The sequence below is a fragment of the Sinocyclocheilus anshuiensis genome, unplaced genomic scaffold, assembly GCF_001515605.1.
Source record: "Sinocyclocheilus anshuiensis isolate Anshui unplaced genomic scaffold, SAMN03320099.WGS_v1.1 scaffold1733, whole genome shotgun sequence".
Lineage (NCBI taxonomy): Eukaryota > Metazoa > Chordata > Actinopteri > Cypriniformes > Cyprinidae > Sinocyclocheilus > Sinocyclocheilus anshuiensis.
This window is the reverse complement of record NW_015540961.1, coordinates 297,481-313,884: the sequence shown is the minus strand read 5'-3', so window position 1 is coordinate 313,884 and position 16,404 is coordinate 297,481.

Here is a 16,404-nt window from a genome sequence, read left to right as displayed (position 1 = left end):
GTGAGGTGGGGGGGGGGGGGGGGGGGGGGGTCTCTCCTCAACCACCACCAGTGTGCAGCATCCACTTGGTTGTTAAATTAAATGCTCAGTTTTATACAATATGTGGCTGGGAGTCCCTACTTCATCTGTATCAAGGTTGAAGACCCTTCTTCAGATATCAGACAGCATTTCTTTTGATTGCTGGCCATGCAAAGGACAAGGGTTTTTACTCGTTCACTACCCTGGAGCAAAGATCTGTGCCTTGTTTATTAACCTTAGCTGTCACCATCGCAGATACTGTCCTGCTGTTGACCATAAGTCAGTCCTGCCTACAGGACATGCACATGAACACAGCTGCGAGTCTAATCTAAAACCAACTGATGCTTGACATGGATATTAAACAGCAGCTGCAACAGAACATAACCTGAATGTCACAATAATCCACAAGTAATCCACGTGATTCCAGTCCATCAGTCAATGACATGTGAAGCGAAAATCTACATGATTGTAAGAAACAAATTCATGATTAAAGCATTTAAACTGTAAAATGTTACTTTTAGCCAAAATTCATAACACTTCGTCCAGACATAAAGTCCATCCCCTGTTGTCCTCTCACATCAAAATCCACCAACATATCTGACTGTTTTGGCTTTTAAATGATACTTGATCTGTGCATATTTCTCTCCTGATTCAGACTAGATTAATTTTTCACTGGAGAAAGCAATATTATGGATAGAGGACTTGTATTAGAAGACTTGTAGCTGGAAGCAGTGGTTTGAAGTTAAAAACATCTTGATGGGTTTGTTTCTTACAAACATGCAGCTTTCCACTTCACAAGACGTTGATTGATGGAATGGAGTTGTGTGGATTACTCGTGGATTATGATGATATTTTTATCAGCTGTTTGGACTCTCATTCTGACGGCACCCATTCACTACAGATGATCCATTGGTGAGCCAGTGATGTAATGCTAAATTTCTCCAAATTTGTTCTGATGAAGAAACAAACTCATCTACATATTGGATGGGGGAGAGTAAATGGAAGCAAATTTTCATTTTTGGGTGAACTGTTATTTTAAAAAAGTGTAAAATTATGAAAGAGTTAAAACTATTTAGCATGCAGCATGGGTTCTGTTGCATAACATTCCCCTTTTTTAATAGTTTATGAGTTAGGGGTGACATGCAGGGGCTATTTTAAACATTTCGTTGTAGCCGACCATATATTTGTGCAAGATTTATTTACACTACATACAGCCAGTTTAAGAAGCGAATGATACAAAGCAATGAATAACAACTTGACTCTTTTAAAAACGATATAGGGAGTCTTAATGCTTTGTGACTCCATTAAAAGCTGATTAGCACCACTGAAATGATGCCCGCAGCATATGTTTGTCCTTTATCCTCGATCAAGCTCCACACTGCCCCTATTCCACACATAGTTAGTCAGTCTACTAATGTGCTGTTGCTCCACAATGAGATGGAGCGTCACAGGGGGAGATAATGACAGTCTGCTCCTGCTCTCCATTACCACTGCTCCGCCTCTGGGGACTCGTGGAGGAAATTGTATGCAGAGTGACTTGCCGTCTGACTTTAAAGCTGCCATACCCGGCCTTCTGCCACTCTCGATCCCACGGATAATGACATGATGGCTGTGATCAAACTTTTCATTTAACTGAGATCTGTATCGCAGAACTTTTCAAAGAGTCTGTGTGGTTGACTAGGAAAAGAGAGGCTGAGTGTTGTGAAGTGCATCGTGAAATACTGTGGAGGACTGTTAGTGTAACCAGATGAGATAGAGAGGTTTTAGATATGCTACATATAGACATGGGGTGAATAATGATACACTTAATATATGTCCTAAATGCTATGAGAGAATAGAAGTGTGGTGGAAATCACAGTAGGATAGTCTCAAATATGTTCAAAAGCCTTTTATGTTCACTAAGCTGCATTTATTTAATCAAAAATACAGTAAAACATTCATTACTATGCAATATTATTACAGTATAAAATAACTATTTTTTGTTTCAGTGTATTTTAAAATGTAAACTTATTCCTGTGGTGGCAAAGCTGAATTGTCAGCATCATTACTCCAGTATTCAGTGTCACATGATCCTTCAGAAATCATGTTTCATGTTGCTCATGAAAAAAATCTTATTATCATCAAAGTAGTTGTGCTGCTTAATATTTTTGTGGAACCTCATATTTAGGAATAAGTATAGTAATAAACTAATATTTGTGAGGATTCAAAAACTTTTTTTTTTTTTTACTAATTTTTGCCCAAAGAATTTTCTCTTTTGGTTTCCTCAGCTGTGACACTGAATGCAAGGGGTCTTTAAAAGAATAAAGCTAAGGTCATTGTGTGAGAGCACATCACAGAAAGCACTTCATTTATCCCTCAGAAGCTCAATAGACGTTTTGCTAACCAGATGAACAGTAAGTAGAACTAGAATCACATACGCCCTTGTCCAGTGTTATCCTCCTTTCCTGGGAGATCCCTTTTAAACTACAGCAAACCTCCTACACAATCAATGTGAATTGGAGTGAAGAGAAAGCTCACTTGAACATTTCACCAGTGATCAATTTGACCTGAGGGATGAATCAATAGATGATGGTTTCTGATCCATCAAGGAAACAGCTGGAGTCATTCCACCCGCTTCCTGCCCACCAACCAATTCGTAGATGCGATCAGGTTAATTTTGCTGTGTGTCAAATAACTGAGATGATCTGGCTGGACCATTCCATCTGACACAGTGAAGGAATCACACAACAAATCTGAATCATGGCAAATGAATAATGGAATAAATACAATGGGTGTTTTTTAAAAATCCATTATTCTTATTCTTATTTTTAATAATTACTATATTACTATAATTATTTTCTATTAAATTATTTAATAATAATAATTAAATATACATTTGTTTTACTGTAGCCTACATTTGTTTTGGAAAAAGTTTTGATAATAATAATAATAATGGCAATAATAACAGTAATACTTATATGAATAATAATAGCATCTTCTTATTTGCAAAATAAAACAAATAATTGTGAAAAATGTAATTGCTGTCGATATTGTTGTTGCTTGTTGATTATGCGTCAATTATTATTATTATCAGTTACTATATTATTAAAATAATTATCTAAATATAAATGAAATTATTTAAGAATAATAAATAATTAATTAAATACATTTGGAAAAAGCATTGTTGTCGTTATTAATAATAAGTATTCTAGTAAGTATTATTATAATAATAATACAACAACAATATTATTATTATTTGCAAAATCAAACAAATTGGTTTAGAAATGTATATATTGTTGAATATATTCTGATGTTGCTTATTATATTATGTTATATTATATTATATTATATTATTACATTTATTTTACAAAATCTACTACTACTACTACTAAATGCCAAAACCTTTTTAACCTAGTTTTAGTCTTGTTTTTTTTTTTCTTTTTTAAATAGACAAATTGTAAGCAGATAGCTTATCCTCAAATACCATCATTACAGTAACTGTTGTAATCCTTTAAATAGATGTTCCTCAAAGTCTAGCCTCATGCACCTACATGTACTCTGGGTTATTTGAATGCTCTGTTATCTGCCCTGGGAGAACACTGGCTTTCTGCTTCACTAGGCTCAGTCATTACAACAAAAATATATCCTGTGGATTGAACACACTTGGCTGCTCACATCAAACTGTATCCCTTTGTCCAAACACATAAGCACATAACATACCCTCTGAACATGATACATATTTATTGGTCCATCCCTCTCAATCAGCAGACACTGCAATGTCACTGCATTTGTCTTATTTAAAGCTAGTCTGGAAATTGGGGCAGGCTCTGAAGGGTGTATGGTGGGGGGATGGTATAAACATCAAACAACGCATATGATCCAAAAATCAAACACTTTTTTTATACACTCAAAATTAGATGTCAGATGGATGCGTCATGCTTGAGGGAAAACTATTTGCAGCTCCCTTCCTGGCGGGCACTAGTGTTTGTGCGAATTGGGATGCAAGACATCGATGATAAACAAAAGAAGCAAAGAAAATGATCATTTCTGCATACCAGTGATAATTGCCTAAAGCGCAGAACTAAGTATAATTAATATGTGGAAATAATAAAAGCTCATGTTATTAATGACAAAATTGGATTAGAGATTGCTCATTCAAGTCCTGCAACAAGAAGGCCATCTATTTATACTGTTTCCTCAATAAGCTTTAAATCTGCGGTAAAACCTACACATAGACATATCGCATATTGTTCGCGAGAATCCAATGCAATAGAGAAGCCAAAAAAGCACTGGTCCACTGTAGAAACCTCCTGTTACTGAAGATAGTATTAGAGAATCAATGCAGTCAAACAGTATGGTGAACCGTGACATTGGTATCTGCTCTTAAAATTAGCATTTTTGGTCTGTCCCACATCAGAGATCTTGACGTTATTGACTGTATCCAATAATCAATAATCATAATATGGATAATAATTAGATAGCAACAAAATGTTTAACGTAAACGTTAAATGTCCAAAATGTTGTTTGCAGGGTAGCAAAAATTGCAAACCTCATATAAAATGAATAGAAAATAAATAGACTCATATATTATTTAGTTTGACCTCTTGAGGGTACAGAGAGTTTCAGGCCTTACTTCGTACTGTACACTCTTAAAGGTTCTGCAAGGTTCTTTATTGGAATCTATGGTTCCATGTAGAACCTTATCATCCATGGAATCTTTCCATTGCACAAAAGGTTCTTTGTTGTGGAAAAATATTTTTTAGATTATTCAAATGTTTTTCAAAAAATCTTTTAAGAACTGTTCTCTAAAAGGTTTTTTGGGGAATCCAAAATAGTTCTCTTATTGCATGGCTGTTAATTTTTTTTGGAACCTTTATTTTTAAGACTAGTGTTGCCAGTTACCCTGCAATCTTTGTGGCTTGTTGAGTTATTATACTGAGTTATGTGAAACCGGTTTGCAGGTGTGTTCTTGGTTCCAGTCCAGGTATTGTAGTGCTGGTTTGCGGCCATGATTTTTATTGTTTCTTCATATGAAGAGTTTATTTGCAAAAACAGATAACTCCGTTTTTAAAATTTTTTAAAAATCATGCTTTTTATTATGTTATCATGTTTTTATTGTGTTAGTTAGCTGTTTTTTAAGTTATTGTTTAACCTAGTCAAAATAACCCAACTGCAGTTTGATTGAGATTAATTGGAATGCACAATGAAAAAACATGATTTTTGAGAATTGTTAAAAACGGAGTTACCTGTTTTTGCAAATGAACTCTTCATATGATATACATTAAATATAACGTTTTATGAAAGTGATAACAGTATAAACTTTACATGAAAAGTTTAGGTTTGAAGATAAAGGTTGCAAAAAAGCAAAATTTGATCAAATCTCTATATAATCTTGGAACAGTGTCCACTACTTTTGATTTACATGCGAAGTCTGAAGCTAAAGCTACAGCAGATATTACCATTTTTGTATATGTATTTAAAGAGGCATCTTTATGATATTCGACTGTGATGAATAATGCTAGAATTGAATAAGGTTTTATTTGTTGTTGTGTGGCTATAGGAGCAGCAGACACAAGGAGCGCTCAGATTGATCTTCATGCACAGCCCGAGGAGATCAGTATGAGACTGCAGATGCCACATCCAGCACTAATTAAAACGGTTAGTTGCTGAAAGCATCTTGAGCACAGTGTGTGAGGAGTCACTAAATGAATATTGCTTTCTCATTGTCACCTACATTATGCTCATGTTGTGAGACATTAATTGTCATCATATGCATGTGCCTAACACAAAGCTGTTCTGAAAGTAGACAACTATGCTGCCTCATTTAGGACAAATTCAGTATCACATGTATCCTTTATGGAGAAAGCAGCCCCAGGATGCATATTGCTTTCATGCTTATTCATCGGCATGTCATGTTGGGAGCTGTTGCCCTATTCCCTGGAGAGTACATGAATATTTAGAAGCAGCCTGGGTTAAGGCTTTAAGGCAGTAATAAGGTCATTTCCCCGGCATGATACCAACCCCTTGTGTGTATATGTGTGTGTTTATCTGGTAATGAGGTTGACTACTGTCTCTGACATGGTGTGCAAGTTTTTAAAAGCCATATATACATACCAGGAATCCACAAAGTATCCTTGTACTGTTCGGCAGAATGAGTGCTTTTTGTTTGGCGGTGGGAACAGAGCAGTAGGGGACCATCATTAGAATATTTGAAGGAGCGTGTAAGCTTCAATACAGGATTGAACGGCAGATGCTCAGCCTGGTGCTTGGATGAAATGGAGGGTAAAATATTAGATATTGAGTTTAAAAGGTGGATTAATTGGCGATTTGGTTAAAATTGAAGATAAACTGAAGATAAAAAAAACAAAACAGGTATTGGGTTAAAAATCCAAGTAGCATTTGGTTTGGAATTTGATTTAAGGCAGTGTTGTTACTGTCATTTTTCTTAATTGAAATGAGGCTAAAATAAAATATGAATAATAGATTAAACTTAAAAAACTTGAAGTTCTAAAGCTGAAATCAATATAAATTAAAGATATTTTAGAAAAAAAAATCTAAAACTAATAAAAATAACAAAAGCACGTAACTAAATTACAAAAATTTAAATGAAAATATAAAAATAAAAGCTAATTCAAAATATTAATAAATGCTATAATAGTATAGTATAATACTAAAATAACACTAGTTTAATTAATTATCCAGTCTTCTGTTCAGTCAACTATAGGCAAGATGGAGTGGAAGTTATATGAATCTAAACAAATGCACAGAAAACTGTCAAAAATGGCAAAATTCGTTATTCTAAGTGAGTCTAATAGTCATTTATGATATGATGCATTATGTATTGATTTTCATAATGGTATGGCCAGTTGTTCTACTTAGCGACCAGTCATGTGGTGACCTTTAGTGATAAAATCAGTCATATTCAAAATGTGTAATCTAGTTTGTTCTTAAGATATATACATTGACTAAATTCTTAAAAAAAAAAAAAAAAGACTTTGTGTAATTGGTGTTGTTAAAATGGTTTAATAATATCCATTAAATCCCAATCGAGGCCCCAGTAATTGCATGGTTCACTGTGCTGTATGGGTGTCATTAATCAGAGGACTTTGTGTCCTATAGGGGTGATGGGATGTGACATGTCACGTACCGTGGATCAATCCCACCACTACGGAGATATAGATCTCAATTTCACTGGCTGCAAATGGCAAATTAAGAGAGGCAATTTGACGCCTCCCACTGTGCCTTAGCATTCCTGAATCCCCCTGTGGAATACTGAAAAACTGCCATTGTAACACACATTGGCCGTTAGAAATAGCCGGCTCTGTGTGCCGCAATTCAGCAGAGCTGTGTTTCAGTTTCGGTCTTCAACGAGTCATTAACAGCCTGCTGCATGGCAGAGTAATTTATTAAAAGCATTTCAAATTAGTTATTTTTATCCCTTTTGGAAAGCTGAAAAATTGTGGGGCACAAAAGGGAGTTGAAAGGCTGACTTGCCGAGAAGTTGCTCTAAAGAAACTCCCCTACATGATCCTGCACACTTTCAAGCCTTTGAAACTGGCTGAGATCACTGAGGCTGGTGCACGCACTTGAATTATTCAGCTTTTGTGAATTCATTTCTTTATTTAATCACTCCCTTGCACTTATTGATAACTTTGTGTGTTTCACTGAAACCAAAAAAAATATGTCAGAAAGTATCTGTTTCTTTCCATCAGATTCCATTTTGAGCATATAGCAAGAAGTGGGAGACATTTGAAATGAATCAGCCGAACAGCGGGCTGTGACTGTGTGGGAGACTGGATGGTGCAAGGACAAAAGCTTGCAACAATGGAGCTGCAGTATTGATCCAGGCCACTCTTTTCAATGACTTTGACTCATTGTATCACCTTGTTTATGTGAAGGGGATGTGTGGGGATGTGTTTGTTTGTCAGAGAGACAGCCGAGGTGGCAGTTGCATGACATGGCAGGCTTTGTTGTGATATGTATTTTTAAGGCTTGGAGCCAAGGTACTGTTTCCCTCGCATTTTAGATGAAGTTCAGCCTCAAATGTGTAGTGTCAAATAGTTGTGAAAGTACTGTGGACCATGAAGTGAAAATGTATGATTAAAATAAATAAATAAATAAATAACATTAAAACTAAAAATACACTACCATTAAAAAATAATATCATATAATATTTAATAAAATAATAATAATAGTAATAATAATAATTTATTATTATTATAAAATAATAATTATAATAATTAAATAATATAATATGTATAATAAATCACTATTTTTATTCAGCAAGGATGTGTTAAATTGATCAAAATTGACAGCAAACATTTGTTATCACAACGGATCCGTTTCAAGTAAATGCTTTTTTTTTCTGTTCGTCAGAGTATCCTGAAAAAAAATGCATGATGGTTTTCACAAAAAATCTGAAGCAGCGCAACTGTTTTCAACATTGATAATAATAATAAATGTTTTCTTGAACACCAAATCAGCATATTAGAATGATTTCTGAAGGATTATCTGACACTGAAGACTGGAGTAATGGCTGCTGAAAATTCAGCTTTGCCATCAATAAATTACATTTAATATATACTAAAATAGGAAACCATTTAAATTGCAATATTATTTCACAATATTACTGCATGTTTGATCAAATAAAGCAATGTTTTTTATGACCACTGAATTATTTACTCGTTTTTTTTTCAGTGCAAAATAGTGACAAACAGTACAGGTCATTGTGTCACTCCAGATGAGTCATTCTGAATCTCTCAAGGAAACGGCACCTGTCAGAAAAATGTGTAGACACTTTAAGGTCATGGAAGAACACCACATGCTCCCATCAGCAAAGTCTTCTGTGCATTGGGTGTACTCATCATAATCAGAGCATTTCCTAGCCAGCCCTTCTCATATCTCAATACATGGCTTAGATATCAATATTTAGATCAATTGCGATAGTGCCAATAACACATCAATGGAAAAAAGGAAAGAAATTATTTTTCTGCCAAAAACTGGCTTGTCAAACCAGCGAGAAACTCACATTCTCACACCCTCGCTTTTTTTTGTCCCTCAGTGTTTCTAAATTAATCTCTCTCCGCATTTTACTAATCTGGTGCCACCAAATGCATTCTGCATCACTCAAGACATCCATTCGACCTCAGTGAAAGCTTAGATCCCCCTCTGAAAGCTGCATTTCCTTCAAACCAATTGATGAATAATGAGTGAATGTGCAAATGTGTAAGAGAGACGAGAGGCAGAATCCAGTCAGTGACTCATCATCATTATCTACATAAACATGTTCTCAACATCATCTGTTTGAATAATGAGTCCTCAGAAATTAAGGATAGATAAGGAATGCTTACTTTATGGATTGAAGTATGAAGGCAAAACTGTGAACAGGATTATGTTAAATTATAGACAGCCAAGAAAAGGTTCATTAACAACTAAACTTCTCAGTTCATTTTCATATTAAGCTGTACAGAGCTGTTCAGTTTGTAGTCCCAACACATGCTCTTTAAGTCTTGCATTGCCAGTATGATGGATCCCGATCTTGAAGAAGAAGGAGCTGGATGCAACATTTTTGAATAATATCAATCCACAAATCTGACTTGTGATGCAGCCTGGAATTATAGTGTTCGTTCACTTAGGCCAGAAGAGAAATGGTCCCTTGATTATAGCCTGGTTTCTCCCAAAGTTTTTTTGCTCCATTTCTGTCACCTGATGGAGTTTGGATTTCTTGACATTGTCACCTTTGGCCTACTTAGTTAAAACACTATTGGATGTGAAAAAAAAAAGAATTTAATGGGATGTTGGCACTATTATCTTCTATAGAGCAGCTTTAGCTGAATTAAATTCGCTTCATAATTGATTAATTTTGCAACATTGAATATTGAACTGAACTGAATCAACACTGAACTGACTTGAGATGAATAACAACACTATTGACTTCTGTAGGGCTACTTATAGCTGACGTGAACTCGTATCATAACTGATAAACTTAACACAAAGTAATTGAATTAGACTCTGAATCAACACTGCACTGACTTGCGGTAAATAATGACACTATTGTTTTTTTAGATATAGAATTTGAATTTGTCTAATATTTGAAGTTTGCAACACTGATTCTCTTATTTTCCTGTGTATTAATGTGAAGCTGCTTCGAAACAGTCTGTGTTACTTAAAGCACTACCTAGCGGTAACATTCACAGAACTTTGGCTAATGTTCTGGCAAGGTTCTCTCAAAGTTATGAACAAATGTTCTTCCAGTAATGCTCACAGAATGTTCGTTCAAAGTTATCTGGTCTTTAATAATATTATAAAAATGTTAGCATAAAACATTATTTAACATATATTAAATGGAACGTTTTTCTGAAACATATTTGTTGGATATTCATCTAACAATCTTTAAATGTTAGGCCTACAACTTGTTTTAAAACATTTAGAGAATATTCTAAAGTAATGTTTCCATAATGATTGAAAAATGATAAAATTAAATGTTCCCTTTATGTTCGCATAACGAAGGAAATACATTCTTAAATCATTTGAAAAAAACTGACTGCTCAGGGAACATTCAGAAATAACACACTTGGAATGTTAGCAAAATGTTTTTAGAACATAATTTTGTTAGCTGGGTTTTGACATAGGAGTTAATTTTTGTGTTTAACAAGAAACTTGCATGTTTCCAGTCATTATCACAAAATACACCTCTTTCAGGATGATACAAGACCTGATCAAACTGCAAAGTGTGTTGTGAAAACGCTAGAGAGAAAGACAGCTCTGTAGATGATGGTTTGGAGCATGGGAATTAAAATCTCGCTCTTATCGCTGCTTTGAAGGCTGAGTTGTTTGTTCAAGCTCAGATGAGTTTTCTGTACTGGGTTTGGTGTGGACATGAGGTACATCTGCAGATCCCCAATAGCCAATAACATGCTTGCAGCTATTTCAGGAACTCTTCTAGGCTCTCTCCAGCAGTCCATTTGTTATTAGATTTGTTTATGAGTACATCCCTGAATCGGTGTGGTTATGAGGACAGAGGTCTAACTCAAGAGCATTTGAGGCGTTTTCTCAGAGGAGGCAAGGGAGGCAGTGCTCTCTCAATAAAACTTGGATAAGAAAATAACTGACCTTCCAAAAAAACATTCTGTAACAAAACAAATATGAAATCTGAGCTCAAATAGTGTAGGCAGTGTCTCCTTTGCCTCTCTTGAGCTCATTGTGTTCATATAATTTTTTTAAGAAATGTAAAAAATGGTATGTTAATATTCAAAATATTATAATATTGATTGTGCATTTACATAGGACTAACCAAAACATAGAGTAAAGTAAATGTACATGTTCTATTCTTCTGCAGAATAATTTCCATGAGTCAGTGCTTTAAAGCATTGGCTAAACACAGATGTAAATGTTCTAGAATATTAAATAGGTGCTAGTAGAGAAGGGTATGGAGAATCTGAATGTGCATCAGTGTATGAGGAGGTGATGTTTGCTTGTGTAAGAAAAAGTGATGAGGACGTTGAAGATCTCGATGAAGATGTTTATTGCAGCATAGCAGTGACAAAGTACATGTAGTACCTTGGGTCCAACGGAGTCAGAATGAACCCAGAATATCCTAAACTCAAACCTTTTATACAGTTACAGTTTACTACCCTTAATGTAAATGAAGTTGCTCCTGTCATTACAGCTGTGGTCTGTATGTTAATTAAGTTCTGACACCCCTTTGTCTGAGGTGGTTCTCGGTGTCCCACACCCTCTCCCATTCTACAGTTGGTCACCATTTGCTCAGGATATGATCATTCCAAATGGTCTAGAAAAAACATAACTGTTGACTTTCTTCTTCTCTATAATAATTAAGCCATTTTGGGAAATGAGCATGATCAAACATCTATTGTGGAGTGGAATCTGGGTAGGGGCAGACTATAGTTTCTTACACTTGCCAGCGCCTTGTCTGTTCCCCTCTGCTGGCCAGTCTTCAGCCCTTAGTTCTGGGAAAGCTTTATGTGGACTGGGGGCCAGGGTACCACCTCATATGAATATTGAAAACCAGATAAATCCCCACTGCCATATTCCTAGTCATGTCCAAAAGTCTACAAGCTACTAGAGAAAAAGCTTTTATTTTAATTTTTTGTCTTTAAAATTTATTTTGTCTTGCTAAGGCTAATTTCTAGCATTTCATGTATTTTAAATACACTCAGTGAAGTAATATTTTCACATGTTTTCTAGTGGAAATGGAATATCTATCTATCTATCTATCTAGATAGTTATATTATTATAAAGGCTTAATTCAAAAATATTTTAATGTTTTTGAAAGAAGCCTCTTATACTCACCAAAGCTGTGCTTATCTGATGACAAATTCTGAAAAAAAAAACAATAATACTGTGAAATATTATTGCTATATTTAAAAATAACTGTTTTCTGTTTAAATACATTTTAAATTGTAATTTATTGGCGATGGAAAAACAGCATTTATTTAAAACAGGCTAGAGAGTATATGTATGTGTGTGTGTGTGTGTATATATATATATATATATATATACACACTAGTCTGTTCTGGGCCATATTTTGCTTTCACATGCTTGTTTATAGCATGACAGAAGGCACAAAAATCATTTATAATCCATGCACAGGTGTGAGCGGGAGCATTCCAAGAGTATGGCAGCCAAGAGATCAGACTGGCAGACTCATAGAAGGGCACAAACCAAAATACAACACACACACATCTTATGCCATCTTTTAGTAAAAAATAAATCCATCTGAACAAAGCTGTTACAGTAAATCCAATCAATACACATCTCCACTTCAGCATGAATGAAAGGCAGCATGCTGTTTCCTACAGTACAGGACATCGGTACAGTCTGCTTAAGTGCTTTCCTCTCCATCACCCTCTTACATGCTGTGCAGGTGCGAGCGATATGACTGAGGCAGTCAAAGGACGAGGCTGAAGGTTAAGACAGAGTAAAGAGGCAGCACAAATTGACCATAATTAACAGACTCATGGAGACTCAGGCATCTGTGCTGTCCTCCACCAGATTCAGAAGCGTATCCATGCAGGAGCCAGAGCCAAAAGCCCAAGATTAATGCAAACAGCCACCCTCGTTATAGAGGAGCACGTCTGTTAACTCTGCTAATTGTTATAAATAGCTGAGAAGACGGAATATGGTGAGATTGAATCGTAGGCCTCATGAGAACATTTGATCATTTTACTTCTCATGACAGTAGAATTTTCTCTGAACTGCTCCTTTATTAGTAATTGTATGTCATTGGCAGGTTCAGACAGAATCTGATAAAAAAATTTTTTTGGTGAAAATAAAAGTCTGTGAATTACATTTAAACATGGTAAAATCTCTTAAAGCTACACTGTAATAAAATCCTTTTGATTTTACATTAAAAAACTGGCTGCTGGAATAATTCTGTAAAAATACAGCAAAAATGTAAACAGTTACTAAACAGCCTTTTCACAGTTTAAAACTGTAATTTACAAACAAATAAATCTGGGAATGTCAGTTTAAGTTTTTTTCACTGTAAATTATAATGACTTGTTCTTTTTCCACTTCCAGTATTCTATGGTAAAATTACATTTATTGCAGTTTTTCAATGTATATAAAGAAGGAATTTACAGTTAACCAATTAACACGTTTTTACTGTAGAATTTTACAGTTAAAATTACAATAGGTTTTTACAGTGTACAGCAGACTATGTAACTTTTGGCCCTCTAGCGGTTTGGCTGTAAATCTTTATTATAGGTTTATCAAAGTGTCTCCAAAGTAAAGACACAGTTTGTAAGCTGAATTATTTTTTCTCTCTCTTATTAATAATATTAATAACAACAACAAAGTCCAGAGAACTACAAATTAGTTGAAAGACAAAATATTTAATTTAATAAACAAACAACAAAATCTGTGGAGCTCCATGTTTGCCTGGCATTTGCTAAAAAAGTAATGGTATACATTTCTCACTGACTTATTTCTGTGGATGTATTTTTTGACTGAGTCTACATGCTCTGACTATTCCTATATTTTAATATGCACATCCTCATGAGTCAGACATCCCTAGTTTTTTGCTTTAGGTCACTGAATAACCCCATGCACCCACATGCATTTAATAAAGTCAGATGGCCGACTCTGCCCTTTCTCATTCCACTGGAACAATATGTGGGCAACTAAGTGGAGATTGACCATGACTGGATCATTCACACTTGAATTAGGGAATACTATATATCATATAAGAAAATCAGAGCCATCACTGTCTGTAAACAATGAATACAATTTTACTGCAATAAGAATTACATTAATAAATCTATATATGTATGTATATATGTGTATATCTTTACAAAACTATTCAGCCAAAGGATAATACTGGGGGGTTATGAACACAAAGTGCAGATTGTTTGGCAGAGAGAGGTGTTTTAGCTTCTGTCAGGTTAGCAGATATACAGTAGGAAGTGCCACTGTATTGTGCTAAATGGGTTAGATTGTTGAGATCTCAGGGTTGGCATCTTGGTTTTAGCAGGTGGGAGGAAATAAATGGTCTGTGCAAACAATAGAGAGACTAACACTGCGCGTTCCACCTGATGGTGTTGTTTTCGCCTTTCTACATCCCTACTGGCGTGTTTTGAAATGGATTTTAGATTCAGACACTGAGAGCTGGGGAATCACAGCAGAGGACAACACCCTCTGATGTCTGCTCAGAACTCTCAGCATCATTTTGTAGTTTACCCAGTGGACCAATTTATGCATCATATACATGCATCGGTGTTATCTAACTAGAAAGGATCAGAGTTTGCTCACTTTTGCAAGGATCAGCTTTTATTTTCTTGCATTCCTCTCAAATGATGCTCATCTGTCTTTAACAACCTGAAGCTATGATTCACAGATGGCTGTAGTTGAAGGTTGTTGACAGTCAGCACTGCTAGTTGATATGAAAATACCCAATAATATGGCAAGAAGACGCCTATGGATTTTCATAGTAGACTAAAAAAACAACAACAAAGTTTTCAGTTAAAAAGGCCATGCGAGTTGAATTAGAAGCTTTTTCAATTTGCCAAGAAGCAAAAAATGACAAATCTGCACATAATTTGAAAATTAAAAAAAATCAATCACAATATAACTTTTTCTGTTTCTGCTGGCAGAAGTTGTGTATCTTTCCTGATTAAATCAGTGATTCTGAATAAATTGGTTGAATGGATTAGTCAATGACCCATCTATAAATACATTAAAAAAGCCACCTGTTTCATTCCTGAATCTGCGTTTTCGAACGAGTCGTTTGAATGAATGATTTACTGACCCACTTATAAAGACAGTCACTTGTCGCCCCCTACTGGTTTAACTATGTAACCTGCAGAAAGGCTCACTAGGGGGCTGGGGGTAGTAGGGCTCCAGCCGTAGAGGCCGAGGCGGGGGCTGGGGCCGCGGCCATGGCCTCCTGAGTCGCCTGCTCCGCCATGGGGCCCGGATCTGGGACCGCCGACCCTCCCACCCCTTTGATGTTTGTTGTTGTATGTTGTATGGCGTGTATCCCTGTGTATTTAAATTCGAGTCTGTGCAGTCTGTCTGTGTCCTGTATTGATCGTCAACCCCTGAGTCTACGTGTGTGATCCTGCCTGTGTTCCTCATTGTTTGCATAAATAAATACCTTTGATGTTAATCCTCTTGGTTTTCGTGCTCCTTCGTCTCCTCGTCTCCGCCACAGTAGGCAGTCGTGACAATAATATAAAAGCCAATTATTTAAGTTTTAACAACATGTTGGCTTTATAATATGTTGTTAGGTACGGTCACATGAGCGAAATTTCATCAAAATTTTACGTGTAAAACGGTCCATTTTCCATTGTCAGGAGTGCAGAGATGTATGAAGCACTGCACTCACAAAAACTAAATTGAACATGAGCAAAATCGGTGTGGTGAACTTTTACGCCCTCACGGGACGCGAAAACAGAGAAAATAAAAGTGTGGACTAGTTGTGCTTTGCTTCATTTTGCCACTTTGCAAACTGCATGCAAAAAGAAAAAAAAAAGAAAGAATAATCTTATTCACTATTTTAGTGTCTGCAATGAGCCTGTTTTGTAGTACACATCTTTTCAAAACGAGGTTGTAGGCATGATACTGCCACATCTCAAGTTAAATCGGACGAAAAATTAGAGCTACACCCGTTTGATGTCGATAGAGTCAGCAAAGTAAATTTTGAGAAAAATCGAGTTAAAGCGATCATGAGAAAACAAGAAAGAAAAATATTAATAATCCATGGCCTCTTAGGACTTTTTTATGAAACTCCCAGTCACGTCTGGATTTCAGACTGGATTTCATCTACGAAATTTCGCAGAGCAAATGGTAAATGTGACCACACATTAACACACCATACATGGGTTTTATACATAACATATATAGCTGCCTTTATATTTTAGGAAGCTCCTCATCTTATAGAAGAAT